Raw genomic sequence first — 23,678 nt, forward strand, 5'->3', positions numbered from 1 at the left:
GAAGAATCTAAGATGACGGGTCAATTCACACCTTCTGTCGAATATTGACTGGCAAATCGAACACTGGTATATGGGAACAACTGGGATGTGTTTTGCCTTCCAGTGTTTGATATAAATAGAAAGGGATGAACAGATAAAGAGTTTCACCCCCCTCTACTTCACATCTCATTCCCTCTGGTAGCCAGTATTCCCTTTTCTTAATGTGGAAACTAACTGCCGTTAATTGCGCTTGTGCCATTTTGAAAAACTGAAAAATATAACACTTAAATATAATAAAAAAAATCAAGATTTACATGCATTTAACATTATCTTAATAAACATATCTATTTAATTAATCAGGTTTTTTTAGGAGGCAATACATCTCCGGGAGATACATAATTATCATTAATTATATTCCTAACAGTAACATGAGCGAATTTATTTGCCAGTTGAGCGCCATTTAATTTATGAACAAATCGAAAATGTCTATTGAGACGGCACTTTCTATTGAATGTCATATAACAAATTTCACATTCACTAATTGAAATGTACTGTATGTGTATCTTTTTCCAATGTTTAATATATGCACGATATGAGGTATATATATGCGTGTTACATGCTGGCACATTGTAAGCCATTCCTTCAACAGGCCATGGTTGTCGGAGATCATCATCTAGTCTCATCATTTCATAATCCTGAACTTGTAATTCGTCCATTTTGATTTTCTACAAAAATTATTTTAATATTTATTTCTCAATGTGTGTCGTGTATTTCAGGTTTGTTAACAGCAAAATAAAAGCTTAAAATCGCATTGTTTCGTCTTCATTATCTGTTTATATACAAAAATAGACTAGACACCCTTACTCTATTTTCAGAAGTGCTGTTAAGTCTTCCATTGACATCTATTCCTATCCATATAACTGTTCATACTTATACATGTATAAATCCTCTAATTGCTCTTAGAATTAATACATTCCAAAAACTATTATTGTCAAAAGATAGTTTATGATGAACAAATTTTTGTTGTTACTTATCCTGAGCAATTCTACAATACAGCATAGAAATTAGGTTATGAAACATTTTTGAATAAAAACTGCAATGAATGCGTATACCACAAACTTGTTTAAATACAAAATATCAAGATTTTTTTTATTGTTTTTACTTATTCTTAAATGATGAGAAATTAAAAATTTGATCTCATTATTGAATCATACATGTACGTATTTGTACATTGTACTGTGTACCTGAAAAAAGTAGCATTTCTACCTCATTATTACATTATACTTACTTTTTATGCCAATCATGCTAAGTAGAAGAAAATATAAAGTTTTTCCCATGTCTGCATGTATGTCAGGAAATTCATTAATGTTCTGTACCTAACTTGTTTTTTAATCAAAATTTATTTAACCTTAATCCAAACCATGTTTACACTGCCCATAGAAGACATCTCATGTGTACACAAGAATTATTTACATCTTTGAAATCATGATAATATTATCTTTTAATACTTTTCTTATATATATAAATATTATAACCATATACCAATTATACAACAATCCAAAAGCTTATTTAAACATCAACAACAGGTTTCTTAAAGGTGCCATATTTTTTTCTCACTTATATGAAGTCTTATCGTAGTAACTCATTTACTATGAGTAATTCCCAGGCTCCATTGCATGTGTATGAAGTGCACATTCCTGCACTAATTAAAGTTCTTGTCTGGTTATTTGTGGCTATACAAATCTGAGTAAGAAGTTCCATTGTACAAAAGAGTTTGAAGAAATTTGCTGGTGATTTAAGTCCTTGTAGTTGTTTCCTACCAACATAAAATAGTAATATTTAAAACAAAGCATATACTGAGAAAAATTTACAGACAAGCCAACATAAAACAAATTAATTTCTTTTAATAAATTTAACTGGCTAACGGATTTATACCCCACATGCACATCTGCTGTCACCCAAAAGAAGTTTAAAATATGGATGACTGTTGCAAATATTGCTTCAAATAACAGTAATTATGTTGTGGACAAAGACAACAAAGATTTAAGGTGTTTTACTCTGTTTTTGTTGCATAGATAGAGAGAAGATCATGATGTTGATTAATTAGATAATCATATGTTCATTGAATACTTATTTAATTAATATGAAAAGATAATTTGCGAGTGTCATAATATGAAATAAGTAGGGGCCCACTGGCCAATGGCCCTATAATTTGGAGTGGACTTATAATATTTCTGCTTTACAGCTCATTGTTCTTAAGGAGCTGTGAGCTTTTGCCATTTCTGTTGTCCGCCTGATGTTAACTTAGTATTAGGGTATTAGATCTGATTATTTATCTTTACTGCAGTAAAGGACCTGTAGGGCCTGGTGAAACAAATGAATGAAATGAACAAGTCCATCGCAGAAAACAACAGCAGCATTTAAAAAAAATGCAAAAAAATGCTGCTCTTGATCTAGACACTTCAAGTATCAAGGTAAATTTATTTTTAACTTGACGAACTCTCAAAAGCCATTAGACAACACAGTGTATTTCATAGGAGGAACTTTAACCATACCCTCATAAAAGTAAAAATGTGTTTGCCTCATGAACAGTATTTCTTCAGAATGAATAAACTTTAACGTGAATTTATTTGTAAAACTAAGTAACCAATTTAAGATTTGTTTAAGTGTCAGTACATATATTACAGAACACATTTGTTATTTTCATCGGATTTTGTCTAATGGTTAGTTCGTTTCGATGTGGGTTACATTTGAATGTTGAGTCGTTGTTCTCCTCTTTTATTTAATGCGATTGCCTCGGATTTAGTTTGTAACCCGGAAAAAGCGAAGTACATTTTGTATGAAGCGCGGAAGCACTTCATACTAAAAATGTGCGCACGGTCAACGCTTTTACAACCCTATAAAGTTACAAAAAAAAGCATTCAATACTTATAATTTCATTTTTACCTATAGGATCCTGAAAACACGCCTTTTATCAATTTTTTATTTCTTTTACCTGTGCACTTTATTGTGGGACCTCGTGTCATCATGAATGAAAAGTTTTATTGTGTGATACAACTGCTTAAGGAATAACACGTGATGTACAGTTAGCCAATCAAAATAACGTATTATAGTGAAACATACATTTAATGTAATTATTCTTAAATAACATTTGATATTTCAACAACTATATGATTACTCTAGAAATCACTCGTGTTCATGTATTTGTGCTCCACCTCTCCAAAAGATAAAGAAAAAAATAGAGGGAAAGAGAGACGTAAGATACCAAAGAAATGTTTTAGGACGTGACTGCGAACTTGATACATCCCGCACAGCCAACGGACGCCCCACTTCGGCAAGCGTTTTACTGCCGGTCGGGAGTAGACCAAGTGATCATATTTCTATACCCTAGTCACCATTGGGGTACTCAAAAACCGAAGGACTGCTTGGCAGTTTTATTTAATGCTGGGGAAGTGTCTGGTAAAAAAACAAGTCCATACACAGTTTCCAATCAAATGCGAAATGAGATTGATTCACAAGGAAACACAGTTTTCTCACCATCAGAGTGTTTGTCTCATCGACTTCAGTATGTATATTAATGAAATTTATCCTGTTGAACTTACTTTAAATAAAGCTAATACTAACAATGACCACTGCCCTTTTCTCGATCTTGATATCTATATCACTAATGGAAAGCTGAATACTAAAATTTATGATAAAAGGGATGATTTTTCATTTCCTATTAATTATCCGTTTTTAGATGGTGACGTTCCCTTGTCACCATCTTACGGTGTTTATATATCTCAACTTGTACGATTCGCTCGTGTATGTAACAATGTTTTAGATTTTAACGAGAGAAATTTATGTATTACTGAAAAATTATTACACCAGGGTTTTCGATATCACAAACTAGTCAAAACATTTACTAAATTTTATCATCGGTATAAAGACATCATTCGTAAATATAGCTCAATATGCAGACTTCTAATACGTTCAGGTATTTCACATCCAATTTTTTATGGTAATATTCTTTATAAAGCACAAAGGTGTCAGTATTCACCTCAGAAACTTACAAAACCTTTGAATAGACTTATTAAGAAGGGATATAATTACGATACTGTTGTCAAGTCATTAAAGATTGCATATTTTGGCGTTAATATTGAGTCACTGATAAGGTCTTTGCATCGGAACTAAACACATTATTTTTTTAAAAACAGTTGTTGGCATGACACGGGTTATGTTCTTCTCATATATGTTATGATGGTATGATACTAAACCCCTAACGGGAAGGATTGTGCCTGATGTTCATATGATGAAATCATAATCTTTCAGTCAGTTTAATTGAAGTCTGGAGCTGGCATGTCAGTTAACTGCTAGTAGTCTGTTGTTATTTATGTATTTTTGTCATTTTGTTTATTTTCTTTGGTTACATCTTCTGACATCAAACTCGGATTTCTCTTGAACTGAATTTTAATGTGCGTATTGTTATGCGTTTACTTTACTACATTGGTTAGAGGTATAGGGGAGGGTTGAGATCTCACAAACATGTTTAACCCCGCCGCATTTTTGCGCCTGTCCCAAGTCAGGAGCCTCTGGCCTTTGTTAGTCTTGTATTATTTTAATTTTAGTTTCTTGTGTACAATTTGGAAATTAGTATGGCGTTCATTATCACTGGACTAGTATATATTTGTTTAGGGGCCAACTGAAGGACGCCTCCGGGTGCGGGAATTTCTCGCTATATTGAAGACCTGTTGGTGACCCTCTGCTGTTGTTTTTTATTTGGTCGGGTTGTTGTCTCTTTGACACATTCCCCATTTCCATTCTCAATTTTAAATATTTCTTCATTTTACTGAAATTTTTTTACCACCATTATTATTTTGTATTTTTTATAGTTTAGAATAGCTTTTTTCATAAAATTAAAAGAATGTCAGAAAAATCATACTAAAATTTTGTTCACATTGTTTAAAATAACCAAAATTATTCTTCTTTTTATCAAAAATGATACTATTTTATTTGAAATCAGTTTTTTTACCATCCAGAAACAAGTCTGCTAATTAGAATTGAGATATAATGAGAATTAAAATACTTACTTTTATTTTTTGTGGAATAAGAATGCAGTTATTGATTTATTTTGATACAAATAATTAACCGTCATATGATTTCAGTACTTTTTGTACATCAAGATTGACTGTTCTTCATAAAATATGCTTACTTTAAGGAAAAATATATTAAACTTTTGTACACATTGCCTTAAATGCAAATATTTCTTCATTTTACTGAAAATTATTGACCGCCATTGGATTTTTGTACTTTTTATAGTTTAGAATAATTTTTTTCATGAAATTAAAAGAGTGTCAGAGAAATCATACTAAAATTTTATTCGCATTGTTTAAAATAACCAAAATTATTCTTTTTTTGATTAAAATGATGCTATTTTAATTGAAATCAGTTATTTTTACCATCTTGCATTCTTGAGACAAGTCTTCTAATTAGAATTGAGATATAATGAGATTTAAAATACACAAATTTTTATTTTTGTGGAATAAGAATGCAGTTATTGATTTATTTTGCTACAAATTATTTACTGTCATATGATTTTAGTACTTTTTGTACATCAAGGTCGTTCTTCATAAAATATGTTTACTTTAAGGAAAAAGATATCAAATTTTTGTACACGTTGCCTAAAATGCAAATATTTCTTCATTATACTGAAAAAATTTTACCACCATTATTATTTTGTACTTTTCATAGTTTAGAATAGCTTTTTTCATAAAATTAAAAGAAAGTCAGAAAAATCATTCTAAAATTTTGTTCACACTGTTTAAAATAACCAAAATTATTCTTCTTTTTATCAAAAATGATACTATTTTATTTGAAATCAGTTATTTTTACGATCCTGAGACAAGTCTGCTAATTAGTATTGAGATATAATGAGAATTAAAATACTTAAACTTTTATTTTTGTGGAATAAGAATGCAGTTATTGATTTATTTTTATACAAATTATTAACCGTCATATGATTTCAGTACTTTTTGTACATCAAGATTGACTGTTCTTCATAAAATATGCTTACTTTAAGGAAAAAGATATCAAATTTTCATACGCGTTGCCTAAAATGCAAATATTTCTTCATTTTACTGAAATTTTTTTACCACCATTATTATTTTTTACTTTTTATAGTTTAGAATAGCTTTTTTCATAAAATTAAAAGAATGTCAGAAAAATCATACTAAAATTTTGTTCACATTGTTTAAAATAACCAAAATTATTCTTCTTTTTATCAAAAATGATACTATTTTATTTGAAATCAGTTTTTTTACCATCCAGAAACAAGTCTGCTAATTAGAATTGAGATATAATGAGAATTAAAATACTTACTTTTATTTTTTGTGGAATAAGAATGCAGTTATTGATTTATTTTGATACAAATAATTAACCGTCATATGATTTCAGTACTTTTTGTACATCAAGATTGACTGTTCTTCATAAAATATGCTTACTTTAAGGAAAAATATATTAAACTTTTGTACACATTGCCTTAAATGCAAATATTTCTTCATTTTACTGAAAATTATTGACCGCCATTGGATTTTTGTACTTTTTATAGTTTAGAATAATTTTTTTTCATGAAATTAAAAGAGTGTCAGAGAAATCATACTAAAATTTTATTCGCATTGTTTAAAATAACCAAAATTATTCTTTTTTTGATTAAAATGATGCTATTTTATTTGAAATCAGTTATTTTTACCATCTTGCATTCTTGAGACAAGTCTTCTAATTAGAAATGAGATATAATGAGATTTAAAATACTCAAATTTTTATTTTTGTGGAATAAGAATGCAGTTATTGATTTATTTTGCTACAAATTATTTACTGTCATAAGATTTTAGTACTTTTTGTACATCAAGGTCGTTCTTCATAAAAAATGTTTACTTTAAGGAAAAAGATATCAAATTGTTGTACACGTTGCCTAAAATGCAAATATTTCTTCATTATACTGAAAAAATTTTACCACCATTATTATTTTGTACTTTTCATAGTTTAGAATAGCTTTTTTTCATAAAATTAAAAGAATGTCAGAAAAATCATACTAAAATTTTGTTCACACTGTTTAAAATAACCAAAATTATTCTTCTTTTTATCAAAAATGATACTATTTTATTTGAAATCAGTTATTTTTACCATCCTGAGACAAGTCTGCTAATTAGAATTGAGATATAATGAGAATTAAAATACTTACTTTTATTTTTGTGGAATAAGAATGCAGTTATTGATTTATTTTTATACAAATTATTAACCGTCATATGATTTCAGTACTTTTTGTACATCAAGATTGACTGTTCTTCATAAAATATGTTTACTTTAAGGAAAAAGATATCAAATTTTTATACGCGTTGCCAAACATGCAAATATTTCTTCATTTTACTGAAATTTGTTTACCACCATTATTATTTTGTATTTTTTATAGTTTAGAATAGCTTTTTTTATAAAATTAAAAGAATGTCAAAAAAATCATACTAAAATTTTGTTCACATTGTTTAAAATAACCAAAATTATTCTTCTTTTTATCAAAAATGATACTATTTTATTTGAAATCAGTTATTTTTACCATCCAGAGACAAGTCTGCTAATTAGAATTGAGATATAATGAGAATTAAAATACTTATTTTTATTTTTTTGTGGAATAAGAATACAGTTATTGATTTATTTTGATACAAATAATTAACCGTCATATGATTTCAGTACTTTTTGTACATCAAGATTGACTGTTCTTCATAAAATATGCTTACTTTAAGGAAAAATATATTAAACTTTTGTACACATTGCCTAAAATGCAAATATTTCTTCATTTTACTGAAAATTATTGACCGCCATTGGATTTTTGTACTTTTTATAGTTTAGAATATTTTTTTTTTCATGAAATTAAAAGAGTGTCAGAGAAATCATACTAAAATTTTATTCGCATTGTTTAAAATAACCAAAATTATTCTTTTTTGATTAAAATGATGCTATTTTATTTGAAATCAGTTATTTTTACCATTTTGCATTCTTGAGACAAATCTTCTAATTAGAATTGAGATATAATGAGATTTAAAATACTCAATTTTTTATTTTTGTGGAATAAGAATGTAGTTATTGATTTATTTTGCTACAAATTATTTACTGTCATAAGATTTTAGTACTTTTTGTACATCTAGGTCGTTCTTCATAAAAAATGTTTACTTTAAGGAAAAAGATATTAAATTTTTGTACACGTTGCCTAAAATGCAAATATTTCTTCATTTTACTGAAATTTTTTTACCACCATTATTATTTTTTACTTTTTATAGTTTAGAATAGCTTTTTTCATAAAATTAAAAGAATGTCAGAAAAATCATACTAAAATTTTGTTCACATTGTTTAAAATAACCAAAATTATTCTTCTTTTTATCAAAAATGATACTATTTTATTTGAAATCAGTTATTTTTACCATCTTGAGACAAGTCTTCTAATCAGTATTGAGATTTGATGAGTATTAAAATACTTAAACTTTTATTTTTGTGGAATAAGAATGCAGTTATTGATTTATTTTGATACAAATAATTAACCGTCATATGATTTCAGAACTTTTTGTACATCAAGATTGGCTGTTCTTCATAAAATATGCTTACTTTAAGGAAAAAGATATCAAATTTTATACCCGTTGCCTAAAATGCAAATATTTCTTTTTTCACTGAAATTTTTTTACCACCATTATTATTTTTTACTTTTTATAGTTTAGAATAGCTTTTTTCATAAAATTAAAAGAATGTCAGAAAAATCATACTAAAATTTTGTTCACATTGTTTAATATAACCAAAATTATTCTTCTTTTTATCAAAAATGATACTATTTTATTTGAAATCAGTTTTTTTACCATCCAGAGACAAGTCTGCTAATTAGAATTGAGATATAATGAGAATTAAAATACTTACTTTTATTTTTTTGTGGAATAAGAATGCAGTTATTGATTTATTTTGATACAAATAATTAACCGTCATATGATTTCAGTACTTTTTGTACATCAAGATTGACTGTTCTTCATAAAATATGCTTACTTTAAGGAAAAATATATAAAATTTTTGTACGCGTAGCCTAAAATGCATATTTTTCTTTTCATATTGGAAAATATAGTAATTTCAGTTGTTATAAATAAATTTCATATGTTTGTTTTGTAGAAAATGTGAACTATTCAAGAATTAATCTGCTGAAAATTATTTATTTCTTTTAAAGAAATATATTAATGTTGACCACCTTTGGATTTTTGTACTTTTTATTGTTTAGGAGTAGTTATTTTTTTATTAAGGTTTTATCTGTACGTTTCTTTTCATTTCAATTCATAAAACTTTGCTAAATAATTAATAAACAAAATGTATCATTGAACGTTCGATTTTCACGAGTCGCCATTTTAATTAAATCAAAAGAAACTAAGATTCCGTAAATTGTATTAGTTTATCATGTGACGTATTAAGGTTTAATCCGTCATCAAGGTCGATCGGTACTATCCGTCCGATCAGTCAATTACTTTTACGATAAGTCTGACGGATTGCTGACGTGAGTTTGACCCGAACTTGACTGATCGGTGACTGATCGATGACCGCTGATTGATCGCTGAAATAGTAACGGCTAAGGTTGCAAGTACTGTATATATGGCTTACGAGTAGGGATCTCCACCATTTACAAGTATTCAAACAGGAGGGGTTGGTGGTGACCCCCAGGGACTTTACCTACATTTCATTTGATTTGTTTTATTGTCCCCTACAAGAATATATATGGTTTAGGGGTGGGGATCTGGACCGTTTACAAGATAATAGCACATTCTCAAATTGAACAGGGTGGGGCGACCCCCAGGAATTTCCCTTTTATTTCATTTGATTAGCTTTATTGTCCCATACAAGAATATATATGGTTTAGGGGTGGGGATCTGGACCGTTTACAAGATGATAGGACATTCTCAAATTGAACAGGGTGGGGCGACCCCCAGAAACTTCCCTTTAATTTCATTTGATTAGCTTTATTGTCCCATACAAGGATATATATGGTTTAGGGTGGGGGATGTTGACCATTTACAAGTTTTCAAACAAGAGGGGGTGGGGTGACCCCCTAGGGACTTCCCTTTTCTTTCATTTCATTTGTTTTATTGTCCCCTACAAGAATATATAGGGTTTAGGGGTTGGGATCTGGACCATTTACAAGATAATAGCACATTTTCAAATTGAACAGGGTGGGGATGACCCCCGGGGACCTCCCTTTAATTTCATTTGATTTGTTTTATCGTCCCATTCAAGAATATATATGGTTTAAGGGATTGGGATCTGGACCGTTTACAAGATAAAAGCATATTCTCAAATTGAAGGTGGTGGGGATGAACCCCAGGGACTTCCCCTATATTTCATGTAATTTGTTTTATAGTCCTGTAATCTTTTTCTGAAGACTGCATGTATCTATCACTTACATTTTTCAAGTTATATTTATTTGAAAATTTTAGAAAATAAAATCCCATAGGATTCTATTGTAAACCCCTCTCTCCTTTCTACCCCCAAAATACCCTTTAATAGACCCCAAAGCACAAACGAAAGATTGATGGCTCACCTAGACATATTAGTCTACCATTTTATGAAATCCTAAGTCAATCTGACAAGCGGTTTTGGAGAAATGCTGCGGACAAGTTCATTTTTAAAGTGGCGGAAGAAGAAGAGGAAGAAGAAGAATAATAAAAATAAAAAGAACTGAGCAAAAACAATAAGTCACCAAACTTTGTTTGGGAGACTTAATAAAAAAAGTAATACAATAGGTAGGTTTTGTAATAGATCGACTGAGATAAAGATTAAGAAATGTGGAAGCAACTGAAAAATTATGTATATATGGTATGTGTTTCTTTGTTATTGGAAGTGTCCTCATGTCAGAAGACTATGTTACTCTCGCCACACCGCGCATCAGATTTATTGTTTCTAATGTATCAAAGGCCCAAAACATTACTATACTAGAGTAAAACATTTGAAACAGTAAAAACAACAGTCTTATCTATATGAAAAAACGAGAAACACTATGTATGACTAATGCATTTGCATATATACGTACGAAAATTATCTCTGTACAGAGTATTCCAGTGTAAATTAGTTTCATTTGAAGGACAACAGTTATAAGATAGGTCCATACTGCACTCCATCAAAACTTTGCTATAACCCGAAGCACAACAGCCTTCGTTGGCGAAGCATGAATACGCACATTGCACTTCCGACACACCTAATAATCTAACATGTAAGTTATCCTTAATTTTCACCCCAAAATACTCTCTAAAAGTATCAGCTGTCAAAACAAAGGTGCAAAGAACTAAAGTAATAAGTAAACCGTAAGTCTTTGAAAGCAGAGACATCTTTTTTGTATTTCACAACTTACAAATCGTAGTTGATGATCTGTTGAAAACACCACCGTTTGTTTATACACTGTATTTTAAATGTATATGTTTTGCAATCAAAACTACTTGTTTCAACTGTTTGTTAACAAATATCAACCCTTTATACATAATAACTAATTCCATTAATATTAAGTGGTAATTTCATTTTAAATTCAATTTATTTACAGGGATACTTAATCACATCCATTTAATTGTTTATTTATCTTTTAGTGGTGTGTTGAAGGGGCATCAGATACGATACGTTTGTCCTTTGAGTATGTTTGTTTTACACCGATTTGACGCCAATCGCTACATTTGTATATCGCTTGAACAAACTGATATGTATTTATAAGATCGAAACTTATTCTGTAAAAACAATAGGATTTTTGTCAACTATCCTTTAAAACCAATTCATTTACATATCAGTGATATTCAAGATACAAATGTTTAAAAAGTGTAAATCAATTGATATCACATTAATAGTTAGATTTTTTATTTAAGAACAATATCATTTTCTATTAAAAAAGAGACAATTTGATGGCCAGGAGGTGCGTTTAATAATAAAAAAATTGAATTAGAATTAAGTAACTTGAAATGAAAATTAAAGACAGTAATGTTCTAATAAAAATAAAAACATATCGATTGATATCACATTAAGAGTAAGAATCTACAGTTTAGAATACTACCAATTTCCTTAAAAAAGAGACAATTTGATGGTCAAGAGAAGCGTTTTACAAATAAAATATTTCATTATTATTAACATACTAATTTTACAGACGGAGTCAAAAGCTAGACATAGGTATGCGGGTGTCGACATTGGTGCGGCGTCATCAACAATGTATTAGTTTATGATTAGGTCAAGTTTATGATGAACCACTAGTGGCAGGTCAATGATATTTAGTATGCAGTTGTATAATCATTGGCATATCTCATTTCCATGGAGAAAATTTGGTCCGCCCCCTAAGTCATGGTCTATTGACATTGAACAGTTTGCTAAGCTATAAACATGTATTAGTGATAAGGTCAGTTCAAGGAGAACTCAGATATATACCTATAATTTAAATATTTAAATTTGACAGCAATAAACCAAATCATTAAATAACCTGATATTTTATAAGATAAATATAAAATGGAGATAGCTGTATATTTTGATGAAAATTCAAGCTGCTTTGAAATAATTATATATTTTTTTTTCTAAATATGGCTATCTGAATTTAGTCCGATCGGAAAATTCTAGCTGTTTTTACCTTGATTAATTTAATTCTTAAATTTTACAGCAATGTGCCTTACAACAAAACAATATGGGATTCAGTAAGATCAATATACAACTGAGAATGACCATCTTTATTCAGTCAAAATACCCAGTAATTAAATTCTTTAACTTGACAGCAGTTAACCAAACTACCAAACAACTTGGCGTTCTGTAAGATCAATTTATGAGATAGCTGAACGACTTTTAATAAGTCTTTGTAATTTGGCATGCAGTTGTATTAGCATTAGCACAGCTCATTTACATGGAGATTGTTTAGCCATATTCCTCAGTCATGGTTCATTTACTTTGAATATTTAAATAATTTATGTATGATGTTTCAGTATTGCTTTCTAATTTTAAATTGTGCATCATCAAAATTACAAAAAGGCGAGAAATATCTCTGTGATCACAGTTTATTAAGAATATCAATAATAAAAGTAATTAAAATTGATCAATGTATTTCCCATAAGATCTCCGTCTATTATTCTGTAGCAATTAGGTATCTTCTTTACAAGTATGTACAAAAATACCAAACTCGAAGGTAAATTAAAAAAGGAGGAAATATAAAACAATTGACAAAATCAAACTATATTTGACTATATCTACCAACGGAACGAATGAAGAATAACTCGTCATATTTTGTACTTGGTTAGTTAAACCTGGTGTTATATCAAGCTAAACATCCGCCTTGTAAAAAGTAAAATCACAAATTACTGAACTCCAAGGATAATTCAAAACGAAAAGTCCCTAGTCAAATGTCAAAATCAAATGCCAAAACACATCACACGAATGGACAACAACTGTCATATTTCTGACTAGGTACAGGCATTTTCAAAAGTAGAACATGGTGAGACAGTTGTGTATATTTCAGTTTTATTGACAAAATTGGGTTACCAATCCATATAGATATATCACGTTAAGTTGACAATAATTATATATAAAACGATAATTAAGGCAACAACAACCATCAATTATCGCATGGTAAGAGTTGATTCTGGTCGATTTCTGATTTGCATTTTTTTTTCATGAAAAAGTACTCGGAATCCATATATGAGGTAATTAATATACATTAACTTGTCACTATAGACTAGAAATGACTTTCGATCAATCTCTGAACAAATGGTTTTAATTATTAGGTCTTCCAACTTTTCCGTGGAGAGACCCTTTAGCTTTTTTTCTTATTTTTTTTTTGCCGAATATTTTTCTTTCGCTGTTTTGTTGTTTCAAAAGATAAGGCTTAGATATTTTGCATATTATATCAAACTGTTGCGATTTTGTAACTGACCCTGTTTAACCAAACTCTTTATTTTGTAAGAGTTATCTCACAGAACACTGTTTTTCTGTGTACTACTCTTTCGCAAATGAATAAGATTACGATATGAGAGCTATTTCGTCTTTTATATTTGATTAAAAAATATGCATGTAAAACTGGTAAACCAGAAGTGATAGAGACAAAGGGTCTTTTGATTTTAGGTCCTCAGTCCAATTGAAAGAAAATACGGTCAGGGTCAAAGGTCAAGTTCATATTCTAAATTTTGATTTTGGCTTATTTTACCTTCTTTTCAAAAACCGTATAAGATATGGACAACATATTTTACTAAATTGTTAATTGCTACATATCGTAACACATACATTTTGGTTGACAGGGTAAGTGGACATTTAACGTGATTTTTTCCCACCTTTATATAATATTACGCGTATGATAATATAATTCATTAACCATATATAATAAAGACCTATTTTTTATTATTTGAGGTCCTTGGTTTGTGACCTTGAAAGTGGGGTCATGGTCATAGGTAAATTTGACGTTCTAAATTTTGTCCTTTGCTTAAAATTCATATTTATACATGATAAAGCCATTGAACTTTTATATTAGGTTGCAAGCAACTTGACTAATAAAATCCAACCGGAAGTGACATTGTGTTCACTGGAAGTTTTTTTTTTTGTACTTTTGTAATGTTAAAGTATACTGAACCAAATTCTTTTGGATTTAGTGTCAAGCAAACTATCAAAAAAACCAGAAGTGACATTTTAAACCGGAAGTAGCAAATGATCTCCCTTATTTAGAAAAAAATGTATAGAAAACATATATTTTTGGAGTCAGCGTACAACTAGCTATTATTTGACAAATCACAGAACATTTTAAACCGAACTTTAATGGTTTCATATCAGAATAGATCTTTACAGTTGGAAAGACCTTCAATTGTTCTCAATTAAAAAAAAAATCTTCCACCAAATTTTATTCTTGTGATAAATATTTCATTTGCAATATGTCGCTTTGAAATTTCTTGTATTGTGTCGTACAGTGTATGCACTTTTAATGTTCAACCTGCTAAGCCGAACAATTTGCGTTGTAAGAATTATCTCCCTTCTCACTGTTTATCAAATGTGAGCAGGTCCTTCGTAACAAACAAAAAGATATCAACAAAATTCTTTCTCTAAATAGTTCAGGAATTTTTGGCTCATTTGAATCGAAGCGATTCGATAAAATTTTAAAGGAGTAATTTACCTTTACCAAATAAATTTGTTCAGTATGCTTTTAAAAACTCATGAACTGTTAACCGCATAACCCTGGAATGTTTTTATATGAAGCCCCCAGGGCCTAACTTAGAAAATCAGGTCGAGGTCAACGTTCAAGGTCAAGTTCTCAATTTGACTTCCTTTTTGTTTGCATTTTCTCCAACACTTTAACAGGTATATAAAAAGAACAATTGCACACTGTTTGTTTTATTGCAATGAAGATATGTTAAATTTGGTCTGAAACAAACTAATGGCATCTTATAGGAGTTATTGCCCCTGAAATGTCTTAGTATAAGGTTAATATTGATTATTACTTCCACTTGGTTCATTATAAAGCCATATGACCTTTTTCAAAAGGTTGGAAAAAGCGGAAGTAGCAATTTTGCACTTTTTTCATTGAAAAGTACTCGGATTCCATATATTTTGTAATTTAAAAACATAAACTTATCACTTCAGACCAGAACTGAATTTCCATAAACCGGTAGAGATCAATTAGTCCTAATTTACAGGCAAAAGTATATAAAAACTATATATTTTTGGAAACCGTGTTAAAGAAGCTATACTATGAGACCGGAATTGAAATAAACTTCACCGGAAGTAGCACATTATCTCCCTTAGTTCACTCAAAAATATATAGATACCATTTATTTATCGCATCAGTATGTAGAAATTTATGATTGGATGCCAATTTTAACTTTAAGTAAACCGGCAATAACTTATTTTCAATAACTTTCAAAATTGATGTGGAAAGACCTTATTTTCTTCTGTGAACTATTGGTTTTTAATCATTATTAAAAAAAAAAATTCCCCGCCAAATTTTGTTCTTGGGATAAACATTTGTTACGCGATGTGTTGCTTTGATATTTCTTATATTGTATCGTACAGTGTATGCGCTTTTGAATTTAACCCTTCTTAGGTGAACAAATTTCTTTGCAACAGTTATCTCCTTGTTCACAGTTTATTAAGTGGTTGCATTTCCTCCGTAACAAAAAAAGATAGCGACAAAATGCTTTTTCTAAATTGTTCGTAACACCTTACAAATGTTTTTACTAAATAAATTCGGCGATATGATTTTACTCATTAACAGTTAACCGTTTAAACCTGGAATGTTTTTATTTGAGACCCCTTTGTCTTCACTTGGAAAATGAGGTCAAGGTCAAAGGTAAAGGTCAATTTCTCAATTTTGACTTTTCCTAGTTTGGTCATTCCCCAACACATGCACTTATCAATAGAGGGTAGGAGAGACTTTCGATAAACCGGAAGTGGGAAATTATCTCCCGGTTTATATGTAAAAGTATATAGGAACTATATATTTTAGGAATCAGTGTGAAAGAAGCTATCATATAAGACCGGAAATTACATTTACTTTACCGGAAGTAGCACATTATTACCCTTATTTCACTCAATAGTATATAGAAACCATTTATTTATCACATAAGTATGAAGAAACTTTTGATTGGGAATCAATTCTGACTTTGAGTTAACTGGACTAGCTTATTTTCAATAACATTGAAACATGAAGAAGAAAGACCTTCAATGGTTCTCTGAACAACTGTATTTTTTTTGTAATTGGGACACTAATAAATAAATCATACGTTTTATATTATATTAACATTGAAATACTTCATTCAAAATATCAGCAAAGTCAAGACAATCGCTTAAAGCATGTTTATTGATTACTTGCAATTGCAAGGCATACATTGTGGTTCATCTTCATTTTAAGAAGATACTCGCGTGTTCTTCTAGTATGCCCAATACAGCATCTTAAAATAACACACTGATCTTTTCTGAACATAAAATTATTGAAAGGTCATGTAATTTGTTATCATCTTTTTAACTTCTTTCATTTTTCGATATATTACAAACATATTCTCTAATATTACATCTAAAATCGGTAAATGGTATATCACAGTTAGATAAAGGTTCATCCATGCATTTTTACTTCCTGGTCTACAACCGTGTTTCTATGAATTATATGTGTAGTATTAATTGATCCGTTTGTGTCATAATTTGTATTAAAACAATTCACGTAATACATAATACTAATAATACAACCATATCATACTAGCATGATTCTGAATAGGATTAGAAATCAAGATGTTATATTATGCTAGGCAGTTTGAAGTACAAGTTAGCCTTCAATATGTTAAATTCACAAGTGAATAAAAGTCAATACTTCTGGTGCATTTGAAATCTAGACACATTTTATATTAAGAAGACAAATAATGAGACGAAAACAGTAAATATTATCCGTTTTCTGACTTGCATCTTTCGGTATCGCAGTTTGTTTTTGAGGTTTACAACAATATACATTTTTGTTGTTTTAATGTGCGTGGTTATTTTTTTCTTTTTTACATAGTTGTCTATCCAAATAAAGTATCTAATCATGAATTAATTTAGTACTGTGCATTCATTATTAATCGTTGGGTACCCTTTTTTTTTTCGTTAGTTGAAATTCACCACAAATTTAAATGTTCAACGAATTAAATATTTTCTATAAATGTGTAAGCAGACATTAACAAAACAACGAAATCGCATATCAACAAACTGCAAGTTTTTCTCAATCAGCGAAAATTGGTACCTACGAAAATGAAAGAATGCACAGTAATCGTATCAACTTTTGAGAATGTGCATATTATACAAGCGCATAAGATATTATTTATTGATTGTCGATTCATATATATAGATATGATACATGTGAATGTTATTTTAATTTGTTTACTAACCATCGCTCATCCCTTGTGCATCCTGATAAATAAAAACAAAAACTCTAGTTGTATATATAAAATAGGAACATATGGTATGATTGCAATTGAAAAACAACACTATCCAAGAGTCCAAATGAAGTACATTTTAGCAGTTAGGCGTCACCATATGCCCCGTAATATTGATAATAATTGCAAAACCCATAATGTGTAGTCAGCTATTTTAGCTTTCATCGTGACAAAATGTTAATCAACTCAAACGAGAAAACCAAGAACTTGATTTATGTATAAAACAATAAACAACAAGGACACCCAATGACAACTCAGAATAAAAAAATTAGTTTAGCCGTGACCGATATTTAAAGTAAATTCACAAACGTAATGAGCCCTGAGGAAAATTCAAAACGGAAAGTCACTAATTAAATCTCAAAATTAAAAGCGCAAACACATCAAACGAATGGATAACAATTGTCATATTCCTGACTCGGTACAGGCAAATTTGCGATTCTTTAGACAATTGTTTGATAAAGATGTTCAACTAACCAACAAGTATAGCATACGGAAGTTCATCGTTATATTAAGGTTATCATTATGCAAACTTTATGGGTGTAAATAATCAAACTTACTTGAATATAGTGTATACCTATTGTTACATATATCCAAATATACATCATCTTGATTAACTTCAACTATTGTACTGCTCCTAGAGCTAAGTAAATGTAGTTACTTTTATATTGTCTGCAGCTTATAGATATTCGTTGATTTTTTGAAAAGTTATGTAACAATAATTAAAAAATGGAAAAATCCTATCGTCCAAGATTTAACAAATTTATTATAGTGAGCGTGTTTAATTCACATACAATACAGTTTAAATACTAACTGAAAAAAATCATACATTAAAAAACAATTATTCCACATATGATTAATCTAGATTCACGTTACATATTGCATTTCTAGCATTTTAATATATTGATAGTTTAATAAGAAAAATATTTTCTATATATATATCCTATGACACAATCGTGTATACCTTAAAATTAACTGTTACTATAGAAAACGTCAAAATGTTTATTCATGGCTTGTTTCTTTCCTCTAATATTCCTCCAGATATTAACTAATCTCCGTCGCTGTTGAAAAAGCACCTCTTAAATTAACTTGGCATGTCAATGGAACATTAAATCATTTAGTCGGAACAAAGCGTTGGTCTATATGACACTTTTAACAAGATGGATTTTTAAATAGTGTGTCCTTAATAATCAATGAAGAGACATTAATTGTCAAAATGTTTATCTTGTGAACAATAGTTTGGGCCGTTCATTTTGCTTTAAAGATCACAGGAAGTGATTTTCCATATAATATTATTTCTTGTTATCATGTGTCCATAAGTATAAATAAAAGATAAAAATCGGATTCAATCTTTTATTCCGTTTTATTCATAAGAAAAAAAAGATGATTTTATACTCCTTTGAATTGCCCGCGTATTTTTTACTCGTGGTGATCTCCCTTTACGTACTACGTCATACGTGCTATCGGCGACTTTCATTTTACCTAAGCAGAAGTTGAAATTAATGGAGCGTGTATGAATTGAAATCTATATTTAGTATGGTGTATTGTGTCGCATTTAACTGCAAAACTGGGTCAGGTCTAGGGATAGGATTATTTGAGTTTCCGAAAGATGACAGACTACGTAAAAAATAGACAATCAAAGTGAAACGGAAGAACTTTCAACCATCCAACACATCCAGATTATGCGCAAAACATTTTAGCAATGACCAGTTTGTGGTAAATCCGCTATTTGCAGCTTCAATTGGATACAAAATGAAAAAGTTACAGTTAGAATCAGACGCAATGCCGACGATTTTTGACTTTTCTTCCCCAACAAAGCCACAGGACACAACACTGTCAACAGAAGATAAAAAGAGAAAGAATGTTAGGCAATCGGGAGCGGTTAGGAAGAGAAAAAGAATAGAGGTATTTTAATTTTTACATTATCTTTTTTAATTTTTCATGACTCGCAAAAATTCGTTCAAACAATTTAATTTAATTTATAATGAAATTTGTTAAAAGGGCAGTGGCGGATCCAGTTGGAGGGTTCGAACCCCCCTTTTTGGGGGCGATCAATGCATTTGAATGGGGACATATAGTTTTACCTCCACACCGTTTGTCCTTGGTTGGGCACCTTGTCTCTTTTTAAAATGGCTGGATCCACCCCTGTCAGAAGGGGGCTATTATTTATTTTTTTAAGGGTGAGTTTGGGTGTTGGTGGAGGTGTGTCCCTTGGATGAAGAATTTTGTTCAGGATTTTTTTTTCTTTTTGTAACCCTTGTTTTTTTGTTTTTTTTTCATAAATTGTCTGTCATCCTTGCAAAGTTGAGGTTCCTCGTCCTGATTTGTTTTGATCTTTTTCTGTCCTTTCTTTTTTAAAATTTCATCTGAGCCCCTCCCCCTGCATATCAATTGGTACAACATGTACAATGTAGCCCCCTATGTCTGTTTTTAGCATTTTGATCTATCTTATCTCATTGTAATGTATTACTATATATAGTTTAGTATCAACATTCATGGCTTGATGCTTAGGGACGACATCAAAAGATCGATGTAGGATAAAAAACTTAAATCGAATAGTCTCGGTGTGGGAGGAGGGGTCAACATTGCTGCAAGTTTGGTTAATCTAAAATCGATTTTACATATATCCATATAGGTAAATCAATTTTTCCCAAATTAAGTTAAGAAGGGGTAGGGGGGTCAGCGAAAAAACTATGTGAATTAAGTTATTTTTATCCTACTTTTGATGTCGCCCCTTAGTAATAGTATGAATTTGAAAGAAACAAAAATTCTCAGCTATATATCTGACTGACGAAAAATGTACTAATTAGTAATTACATTATAATCATGATAGCCATGATAATGATGCAAGGATATTGCATGGTAAGAATGATTAAAATAATCATTAGTTAATTTGTCCCATTAACAAAATGGGTACTTGCACATGTGATGTAAGTCAGTCAACTATGTTATATTACAATGCTATACAACATGATTAATATACTAATTATATTATATTGCTCTGAATTATATTTCCATCTATCAGAATCATGCAGAGACAAAGGCTATATTAATTATGAATTGCAATGATTTTAAATTGATTTCATCATATAATTAAGAGGATCACCAGAAGCAGACTCAGACATACATGGATCGAATGAATGTTATGAACTGGAAAGCAAAGACATTTCTTTGATAACGTGACATCTGAAAAAGAGGAAGCCAAATTTGTTGATATCTGTTCATGAAGAATTGTTTGTAGACTTTGTCGATAAATATTTTTATGATTTTTATCAGGTTATGTTCAAGAATTATTCGAGGATCTGCTGTTCAGAAGGGAGCGTCTAAAGAGCTACAGTGAAGCAATTGTAGAAAGACACAGTAAACCTCATCCCCCAAGGCAGACATTGTTGATAACCACAAATCAAGATTTAATTTGGAAAAAACATTAATTTATTTATTTATCATGTATACATATATTTCAACATATTAATATTAAACTGACAAACTATAAAATTTACTCAGCACAGGGATAAAAATATTTTGAAAAATTCATTTAACTATTTCAAAATATACGTTTGTAAAATTTATCTGAAAATTTAAAAAACAAACAAGTTAAATTTGCATTAAATGACAACAGAATAATATATTAAATTTAACAAATTAACAAATTAACGAAGTGTTTATATTTTTATTGAGGATAGTTAAACCCACAGCATTCCTGGGATTGAAATGCTCCTCTAATGGCGGTAACAACACATGATGGCAAAATTCTTCTGTTTTTCTTTCCCAGTTTGTGCCAAACACATCTTACAAATCTTCTGTAGGCCAAGTATCTATAAGTCCTAAAATGAGTTTTAATGTTAATTATTCACCAAACCTACCAATTTTTTAATGTCCTAATTAGGGGTTTCTTGTAATTTTGGTCTGTCCATCTGTTTTGCTTTAGGTAAATTTTCTTGGTTAAGGTAGTTTTAAAGAAATCAATCAACTTGAACCTAAGTACACATGTTCTTTGTAATTATGATATGATCTTTATAACTTTACTTTCAAATTAGGGTTTAACGTTTTGACCACAATTTTACGTCACTAAACATAGAAAATGGTAGTGCAACATGTACTATATATGGACACATTATTGTTAATTATGTAAATGGTATATTTTGGGGGTTTCTTAACCATGTTTAATAAAGTACTTTTGTATATTTTATTACTTGTGAAATTGTTGTATATATATGAAAAGATCTGATTTGGTATAACTGCCAATGAGACAACTCCCTAGAAAAAAACCACACATTCACAACTTGTACAAGTCAGAAATTATACATGTAGGTTCTGGTACAGCCTTTAATGTGGATCATTGACTCGCATGCATTGTGATAACAAAGGGACCAGTTATATACACACGTAAAATACTTCAAACAAGAAAAATCAACAGCTCGATTTATTTATCTACATGATGTACCTAAATCGAAAATAAAATGAAACACAATAACAAGCAAAACACCCATAAATTACAATATCTTAACTTGGGACAGGATAATTACTGTAAGGACCAGGATTGATATTATTTGCATGTTCTAAATATTGCTAAACGTCAAAATATATTGTCTAGGTCTTTGAATTGAGCAGAGAACCCACAGCCCCTTCCAGCCTTGCTTGTGAAAATATATTCCATGTATTCGGTCTTGTTGATTTTTGTAAATAAATAATCTTAAGAAAAATTCAAAGAATCATGAATGCCAAATGCCAAACCTTATTGATCATTTTTGTCGAGCCTGCAACTTTTGTTGCAGAAAGCTCGACATAGGGATAGTGATCCGGCGGCGGCGGCGTTAGCTAACTTCTTAAAAGGTTTATATTTTAGAAGGTGAAAGACCTGGATGCTTCATACTTTGTATATAGATGCCTCATGTTACGCAGTTTCCGCCAGTCACATGTCCAATGTCCTTGACCTCATTTTCATGGTTCAGTGACCACTTGAAAAAAAGTTTATAATTTTTGTAATGTTGAATTCTCTCTTATTATAAGTAATAGGATAACTATATTTGGTATGTGCGTACCTTGCAAGGTCCTCATGCCCGTCAGACAGTTTTCACTTGACCTCGACCTCATTTCATGGATCAGTGAACAATGTTAAGTTTTGGTGGTCAAGTCCATATCTCAGATACTATAAGCAATAGGGCTAGTATATTTGGTGTTCGGAAGGACTGGAAGGTGTACATGTCCAACTAGAAAGTGTCATCTGACCTTGACCTCATTTTCATGGTTCAGTGGTCAAAGTTAAGTTTTTAAGTTTTGGTCTTTTTATCTAATATTATATGCCACATGTCACTATATTTGGTGTATGGAAATATATTATGATCTATATGTCAGTCCCGCAGGTTTATTTGACAATGACCTCAATTGCACGGTTCATTGCACAGTGTTAAGTTTTTGTGTTTTGGTCTTGGTTTTTCTTAAACTTAAGTAATAGGTCAACTGTACTTGTTGTATGGAAGCTTTGTTAGCTGTACATGTCTGCCTGGCATGGTTCATCTGACCTTGACCTCATTTTCATGGTTCATTGGTGTTTGTTTAGCTATCTTGGTTAATGTTAAATTTATGTGACAGTTGTAATAAAGCTTTATACTTATGAATATCAACATAATAGCAATGATTAGTAAAGAAGGCGAGACATTTCAGTGTGTGTGCACTCTTGTGTGACTTTTAGTTGTATTTGAAAATATCTTACTCACTCATGAATCATGGCATTGTCCTCTAATGGTCCATTATCTTGAA

Source organism: Mytilus edulis, chromosome 11 (genome assembly GCF_963676685.1).
Source record: "Mytilus edulis chromosome 11, xbMytEdul2.2, whole genome shotgun sequence".
Lineage (NCBI taxonomy): Eukaryota > Metazoa > Mollusca > Bivalvia > Mytilida > Mytilidae > Mytilus > Mytilus edulis.